We start from the raw sequence: 9360 nt of genomic DNA on the forward strand, positions 1-9360 counted from the left end.
GTGGAGCCCAACATGGGGCTCAATCCCACGCCCCTGGCATCATGACCTGAGCCGAAATCGAGAGTCAGACACTCAACCGACTGAGCCACTCAGGCAACCCTAATGACCTTATTTAAACTTGATTTGCAAAGACCGTGTTTCCAGATAAGGACACATTCACTGGTACTGAGGATTAGAACTTCATCTTATCTTTTGGGGAGGCATAATTCAACCCATAACCTACCCCCGGTTGCAACTGCTCTCCTGATTTTTTCCACCACTGATTTTGCCTGTTCTAGAATTTCATATAAACGTCATCATGTCGTATATATATGTTGTTAAGTCTCGCTTCTCTCACTCAGCATGTTTTTGTGATTCATCTACCCTGCTGTATGTATCAGTTCTTAATTCCCTTTTATTGTTGAATAGTATTCCACTAGATGGATGTACCACCGTTTATCAATTCTTTTGTTGATGGACACTTGGGCTGTTTCTAGTTTTTAACTTTTTTTAATGTTTTATTTTAGTTTTTGGGAGACAGAGAGAGAGCACAAGCAGGAGAGGTGCAGAGAGAGAGGGAGACACAGAATCCAAAGCAGGCTCCAGGCTCTGAGCCGTCAGCACAGAGCCCGATGCGGGACTTGAACCAACAGATGTGAGATCACAACCTGAGCCAAAGTTGGATGCTCAACCAACTGAGCCACCCAGGCGCCCCTCTTTCTAGTTTTTTAGTTATCAGAAATAAAGTCGAAGGGACACCTGACCGGCTCAGTCTGTAGAGCATGGAACTCTTGATCGCAGAGTCATGAGTTTGAGCCCCACATTGGGTGTAGAGTTTACTTAAAAAAGGAAATAAATAGGGGCACCTGGGTGGCTCAGTCGGTTGAGCGTCCAACTTCGGCTCAGGTCATGATCTCGCGGTTTGTGAGTTCGAGCCCCGGGGCGGTCTCTGTGCTGACAGCTCAGAGCCTGGAGCCTGCTGCGGACTCTGTGTCTCCCCTCTCTGCCCCTCCCCCGCTCGTGCTCTGTCTCTCTCTGTGTCTCAAAAATAAATAAATGTAAAAAAATTTTTTAATAAAAAATAAAAAAAGAAATAAATAAAATAAACAAAAAGTATAAAATCTTGCAAAAAATAAAAATGAAGTTACTATGAACACTGATAGTCACCTCTTTTTTTTATTAAAATTTTTTTTAACGTTTATTTATTTTTGAGACAGAGAGAGACAGAGCATGAACAGGGGAGGGGCAGAGAGAGAGGGAGACACAGAATCTGAAACAGGCTCCAGGCTCTGAGCTGTCAGCACAGAGCCTGAAGCGGGGCTGGAACTCACGGACCATGAGATCATGACCTGAGCTGAAGTCGGACGCTTAACTGACCAAGCCACCCAGGCGCCCCATAGTCACCTCTTTTTGTAGACATATGATTTCATTTCTCTTGGGTAAAAGCCTAGGAGTGGAATTAGCGGATGGGGAGGAAGAAGGAAGGAGGGGAGGGAGGGAGGAAGAAAAGGAAGAAGGGAAAGAGTGGGGCAGGAATTCCATTTTATTTTCATTTATTTATTTTGAGTTGTTTTAAGTTTATTTATTTTGAGAGAGGGAGAGCAGGAGCTTGAGCAGGGGAGGAGCAGAAAGAGGGGGAGAGAAAGAATCCCAGGCAGGCTCCACGCTGTTCGTGAGCACGAACCATGAGATCGTGAGCTGAGAGGAAATCAAGAGTCGGACACTCAACCGACTGAGCCACCCAGGCGCCCAGGGATTCCATTTTAAAACGCGAGCCGTGGGGCACCCGAGTGGCTCAGTTGATTGGGCATCTGACTTTGGCTCAGGTCATGATCTGGCAGTTGGTGAGTTCGAGCCCCGCGTCGGGCTCTGTGCTGACAGCTCGGAGCCTGGAGCCTGCTTCGGATTCTGTGTCTCCCTCTCTCGCTGCCCCTCCCCTGCTCACGCTCTGTCTCTCTGTCTTTCAAAAATAAATAAATGTCAAAAAAATTTTTTTTAATAAATAAACATGTTAAATAAATAAATAAACAAACAAAAATAATTGGGCTCCGAGCCTGGAGTTGGGATCAAACTGATGTCCCAGCTGGGGGTAGAGAAGGCCTATCGGGACCGGAATCGGGCCCTTGGGGTGACCTTAGTACGTTGCCCAGGAATGAAGATTCATTTGTCTTCGGCTGTGCCTCTGCCATCCACGCCCTCCTGATTTTTATGGCTCCTGCCTGCAGTGACCGGGGTCCACGTGTTTCAGGTTTGGTTTTGGAAACATCATTTGCTATTTCTGGGTCTAAGACGTCTTTTTAAACCAAAGGTCCTGGCAGCTTACACTGAATGGTGTTGTGCTTTCCAAATGTCTTATTAGGGGCCGGTTTCCTAGGAACTATTTCTTGGTGCTACCTGGTCACATCGGGGGAGAGCGGATGGCTGGCCGGCCGGCCTCGGCCGCTGGCCGGGATCCAGTTGTCTGACGGCAGCCAGCCCTTGCCGCAGACCGCGTTTCGTTCCTGTGTCCCCCGGTGGCATTCCTCCGACTCTCCTCCTGGGCAGATTCCAAGTGGGTATCTCTCTTGCTCTTAATGAGTTTCAGGGAAGAGGATCCCACAGCCTCCTTTGACAGCTTATATTACAGTGCTTTATAATATTGCCAAGCAACGCCTTTCTATTTCTACTGCGCCTCATTTCCTTTTTTTGTGAAGTAGCGGAAATAGACGTGGGGCTGCCACTGCCTTCTCCCACGACAGCCCTCATGTCCTGTGATCACATGAAGGTAGCTTCGTGCATTAGCCCTCCAACTTCTTTCTAGAAAAAGGAGAGAATATATCTTAGTATCCTCCCAATCTGAGGCACTACTGAGCGTGAGCGAATCCACTACCTTGAGAGCTGACGTGACCCTTGGGTACTTGTCCCAACTGGACCGTTATCACACAAAGACTTTTTCTCTTCGCCTAGTTTGCATTCAGTTAACCCTTTGGCACACGCCCGAGGAAGGTGGTTTGTTTTTCTGATGATTGGGCAAATCTCGTTGCTGTGACACTAACCTGTCTGGTCCTGCTTCATATCCAGCTCTTCAGACTCATGTCTGATCCTTGACTCTGGAACCCGGTCTGCTGTTTATAGTATGGTCATCTCAGTGTTTGTGGCTTATACTGACAAGGGCTTTTACTTTCCCTTTTTTTGTGTGAAAGGATCCTTTAGATTATTAGGGGAGGAGGACCAGGATCAGCCTCCAGACGTTGACAAGAACTGATATATCGTTGTGCTTGGGAACAGCACATATTTGATTTAGAGTATAGCTAGGTTTGTTTTCAGTTTGGAAAGCCAGTATGACATAATGGTTAAGAGCACAAGCTCTGGGGGCACCTGGGTGGCTCAGGCAGTTAGTGTCTGAGTCTTGATTTCAGCTCAGGTCAGGATCTCGCAATTCACGAGGTCAAGCCCCACGTTGGGCCCTGTGCTGACAGTGCGGAGCCTGCTTGGGATTCTCTCTCTCCCTCTCCTTCTGCTCCTCCCCACCCCCTCTCAAGATAAATAAATAAACATTAAAAAAAAATTTTTTTAACACTTATTTATTTTTGAGACAGAGAGAGACAGAGCATGAACGGGGGGAGGGCCAGAGAGAGAGGGAGACACAGAATCTGAAGCAGGCTCCAGGCTCTGAGCCGTCAGCACAGAGCCTGATGTGGGGCTCGAACTCACGGACCGTGAGATCGTGACCTGAGCGAAGTCGGACGCTCAACCGACTGAGCCACCCAGGCGCCCCAATAAACATTTTTTTAAAGAGTATAAACTCTGGTATTGGACAGACCTGGGTTTGAACTGCCAGCTCTGTTACTTACTTGCCTGTGATTTAGGACAGTCACAGTTAACTTCTCTCCATGCTTCGCTTTGCCTTATTTGTAAAGTGGGCACAAATATAACATTACCTGTCTGAGTGGATAAACAAATTGTGGCAGATACATACAAATGGAATACTATTTGGCAATACAAAAAATATACTAAAATGGCAAATTTTATGTTATATATATTATGGCACAATTTAAAAACTAATAATGTAATATACTAAAACCATTGAATTGTATACTTGAAGTGGGCGAATTGTATGGCATATGAATTATATCTTAACGAAGCTGTTTAAAAAAATAGAATGGACTGGTGATACATGCAAGGCCCTGGATAAATCCCAAAATCATTATGCTAAGTGAGAGAAGCCAGACAAAACAGAGTATATGCCACGTAATTGTACGAAGTCTAGAAAATGCATACTAATCTATAGCGACAGAAAGCAGATCAGTGGTTGTTTGGCAGGGCGGATGGAAAGGGTCAGGAAGGAGGGATTACAAAGGAGAGCCAGGAAACTTTTAGAGATGATGGATATGTTAATTATCTTGATTATGGTGATGGTTTCGTGGGGTGTATACATATGTCTAAACTCATCAAATTTATACTTTAAATATGTGGAGTTTATCATGTGTCAATTATACCTTTAAAGAGCTGTTTTAAAAAAATGACACTTTTTTCATGTGGCTGGTAAGAGGTTGGAATGAGATAGTGATTGACAGTGGCCTGGCACATAGTAAATGCTTCAGAAATTGTAACTGAAAAAAAAAATAATCAGGCATATAAATGGTCAATAAGCACATGAAAAGATGCTAAACATCATTAACTATCTGGGAAAAACAAATCAAAACCATAATGAGATACTGTTTCACATCTATTAGGATGGTTATAATAATAAAGAAGAAAGACAGATAATAACAAGTGTTGTCCAGGATGTGGAGAAATTAGAACCTTTGTGTACTGCTGATGGAAATGTAAAATGGTGCAGGCACTCTGGAAAACAGATTAGGCCTCCTCAAACATTTATTTATTTTTTTAAATGTTTATTTATTTTTGAAAGAGAGAGAGCGCGCGGCGTGCGCGCGCGCACGCGCATGAGTGGGGGAGGGGCAGAGAGAGAGAGGGAGACACAGAATCCGAAGCAGCTCCAGGCTCTGAGCTGTCAGCACAGAGCCCGACGCAGGGCTCGAACTCACGAACCGTGAGATCATGACCTGAGCCCAAGTCTGTCGCTTAACCGACCGAGCCACCCAGGCGACCCGGCCTCCTCAAACATTTAAACATAGAGTTAACATGTGACCCACTCCTAGGTCTATATACCCATGAGAGCGGAAACATACGCCAGCCCAAACACCCATACACAAATGTTCACAGTAGGATTATTCAGAGTAGCCAAACAATAGAAACACTCAAATGTCCATCAACTGATGAATGGATAAACAAAATGTTGCATATGCATATACTGGAATATGATCAGCATGAAAAGGAATGAAGTCCTAATGCATGCTATAGGACAGACAAAGCTTGAAAGCAGTATGCTAAATGAAAGAAGCCGGTCACAAAAGATCATGTATTCAGAATAGGCAAATCCATAGCGACAGAAAGTAGATTGCTAGTTGCCTAGCACTGGAAGGGTTAGGGCAAAATGGAGAGTGATTGGTAATGGGTACTGGATTTCTTTTTGGAGTGACAATTATGTTCTAAAATTAGAGTGTGGTGATGGCTGCACAACTCTGTGAATATACTGAAAACCACTGGATTATATACTACAAAAAGGTGATTTTATGGTATGTGAATTATGTCTCAATAAAGCTGTTATTTTAAAAAGTCAATCAGCCAACAAGTATTTATTATTTTCTCTGTGTTTGATAGGAGGTCAGTGTCCCTAATGCCAACATCTTCCATGCAGCAATGGGAATAGAAAGCATTTTTAGTTTGTTTTTTTGTAAAAGTTCATTTATTTTTTTGAGAGACAGAGAGACAGGGAGAGAGAGGATCCCAAACAGGCTCTGCGCAGATAGCACAGAAGAGCCCGATACGGGGCTGGGGCTCACGAACTGTGAGACCATGACCTGAGCCAAAGTCAACGCTTAGCCCACTGAGCCACCCAGGTGCCCCCAAAGCATTTTTTGTCCAGAGGAAATATTTTCAATTTTTGTTGAACGTGTTGGAAGTGTGAATGAAAGAAGTGGGAAGTAAACACCTATTTGTCATAAAGTTTCCTACAGAATATAAAGTGGTTTTTTTTTTTGTAGCCTAAAGCCTTGCTGCTTTGTGGTCAGTTGCAGGAGCACCACCTGGGAACTTGTTCGAAATGCAGATTCACGGGTTGCACGGAGACTTTCCGAATCAGAATCTGCATTTTAACAAGATCCGCAGGTGTTTGGCATTGCACATTACAGTCTGAGAAGCAATAGCCTGAAGGTTAGCAGGATGACTTCATGACACTTTAATTTGCCTTGTAATCAGTCTGTAAGTGAGATGGACAGCATATTTAATATTGTATTATGTTGAATATTCTCTATATAGATGAATCATAGATGTAATCATAATCCGAAGAATTGAAGGTGAGTCCATTTTAGTATAATTTCTGTCCTTACTTTTAATCTATTACTTTTCATAGCCCTTTGCAAAATCCTATAATACATTTCTTTTCAGTGATAATATTTTTCTGGTAATTTGTCATGACGATGATTAATATTGCCATATTTCAAGACATACCTGCTTAGTATACTGTAGAAAAAATTCTTTGAATTTTAAATTAGAAGTGTGGGTACAAAGATAATTTCTAGTTTTAAAGTTAAACTCAGTAGTAAGAAAAACTATTTGCTTTTTAGCGTATTATTTGCTTAGTATGAAAAGTAGGTAAGTTACACTACTCGGTTAAATGCTGTTCATTTTCAAAGGATTATTGTGTCCTTGTTAAAGTGCTAAATTACATTTTCAATATTATGGGGCTGCTGTTTCATCTATGTAGAAATTAAGGTAAAATGACAGACTGGTTTCATAAAATAAAACTGTTAGGTACATTAAATTGAGCAATATTTGATAAGTATATATTCATATATTTTGGAGAAGGGGTCATATAATCAACTTTGAAAGCATTTCTGATGTATCAATCATACGTATGCATTTTGTAAAATTCAAATAAGTCTCTTTTTGCCTTCCTATAGTAATATTATGCCTTTTGAATATCCATTTAGATGATAAAGTTGTTTTCTTGATCTTCCTATATTGCTGGAGATTTTATTTTGCAATTCACCTGCCGGATCTCTCAAGTATGAGCATCCAGACGTTAATAATCACCCAGAAGGCCAGAATCTGTGTTTATTATTTCCCTAAGTTATTGTGGCATAAATAGAATGTAGTTTATTTGTGGTTTGTTTTAGGTATCGATTAATATGATTTGATAATATATATGGCCCCATTTTTTTCTTCTTGCCTTTGCTCTCTTTTGGCCCATCTCTTTTCAGAAGAAAAGGGACAACTTACTCTTTAGGAATTACTGTGTTGGAGGGGCGCCTGGGTGGTTCGGTCGGTTAAGCAACCGACTCTTGACTTTGGCTCAGGTCATGATCTCATGGTTCATGAGTTCAAACCTCCCGTTGGGCTCTGCACTGACAACGTGGAGCCTGCTTAGGATTCTCCCTCTCCCTCTCTCTCTCTGCCCCTTCCCCTGCTCACTTTCTCTCTCTCTCTCTCTCAAAATAAATAAATACACTTAAAAGAAAAAAGAATTACTCTGTTGGAGTAATCCATGGAGATTGTGAAGGAAGGGTTCAGGGGTGGAAGAGAATGATCATCCCAGCAGAAGCGAGATTAGAGTTGTCCACCAGTATTTTATTGGTGAAAGCGTTTGTCAGTATGAACTGCACTATAAAGGCCCAAATTTTTAACATGGTCTACACAGCCCTGCATCATCGCCTCTTCCTTACTCACTGTGAAGAAGCTTTAGGAATATTTTAACTATTTTATTTTGCTTTGTGTATGTCTAAAGTCCAAAAGAGCTCCCTTCAGTAATTATAGGATAAAAAATTCAAATGAAACTACTGAGTTATTGTTTGATTGGTAGTATTTATCTTTTCTCAGTGTTGCATAAAATAACAATGGAAAAATCTTTTTTTTAAATTTTTTAACGTTTATTTATTTTTTGATAGAGAGACACAGAGCGTGAGCAGGGGAGGGGCAGAGAGAGAGTGAGAGAGACACAGAGTCTGAAGCAGGCTCCAGGCTCTGAACTGACAGCACAGAGCCCAACTCGGGGCTAGAACTCACGGACCGCGAGATCATGACCTGAGCTGAAGTCGGACGCTTAACCGACTGAGCCACCCAGGTGCCCCAACGATGGAAAAATCTTAAAAAAAAAAAAAAAAAAAAAGGAAAAAGAAAAATGCGGCACTTAGCTGGCTCAGTCGGTAGAGCAAGTGACTCTTGATCTTGCGTTATAAGTCTGAGCCCCACATTGAGTGTAGATTACTTAAAAATAAAAAAAAATCTTGGGGTGCCTGGGTGGCTCAGTCAGTTGAGCATGAGACTGTTGATTTCTGCTCAAATCATGATCTCACCGTTCCTGGGACTGAGCCCTGCGTCGGGCTCTGTGCTGGCAGCATGGAGTCTGCTTGGGATTCTCCCTCTCTCTCTCTCTCTCTCTGCCCCTCTCCTGTGCATGCTCTCTCTCTCAAAATAAACAAACTTGAAAAATTAAAACAAACAAACAAACAAATAAATAAATAAATAAAAATCTTTGGAGCACCTGGGTGGCTCAGTCAGTTAAGCGTCCGACTTCAGCTCAGGTTATGATCTCGTGGTTCATGGGTTCGAGCCCTGCATAGGGATCTCTGCTGTCAGCATGGAGCCCACTTGGGATCCTCTGTCCCCATCTCTCTGACCCTCCCTCTCTTTCTCTCTCTCTCAAAAATAAATAAACATCGAAAATAAGTAAGTAAATAAATAAATAAATAAAAATTTAAAAATCTTTAAAAAAAAAACAATGTATCTTACGATCACTGGTGGCTTAGATTCACCAAAAGTCAGTACTTACTATTCTTAGGTGCACCTCAGTGCATTTTTCCATGCAGTTACCCCTGCCTGGAATCCTCTTCCCCTTTCTTTTTTTGAAGTTAATTAATTTTTTTTCTAAAATTTTTTTAGCATTTATTCATTTTTGAGAGACAGAGAGTGAGTCGGGGAGGGGCAGAGGGAGAGAGAGACACAGAATCCGGAGCAAGCTCCAGGCTCTGAGCTGTCAGCACAGAGCCTGACGCGGGGCTCGAACTCACGGACTGCGAGATCATGACCTGAGCCGAAGTCGGACACTCAACCGACTGAGCCACCCAGGCGCCCCTAATTTATTTATTTTTAGTTGAAGTATAGTTGACATAGAATATATTAATTTGAGGTATACAACGTAGTGATTAAACATTTATATACATTATGAAACGCCCACCACGTTAAGTGTGGTTACCGTCTGTCACCACACAAACTTATTACAATATTATTGACTGGACATTCCCTATGCTGTATTTCACTTCCCTGTGACTTATTTAC

Source organism: Herpailurus yagouaroundi, unplaced genomic scaffold (assembly GCF_014898765.1).
Source record: "Herpailurus yagouaroundi ecotype Mexico unplaced genomic scaffold, PumYag 67681, whole genome shotgun sequence".
In the NCBI taxonomy this organism is placed as follows: Eukaryota; Metazoa; Chordata; class Mammalia; order Carnivora; family Felidae; genus Herpailurus; species Herpailurus yagouaroundi.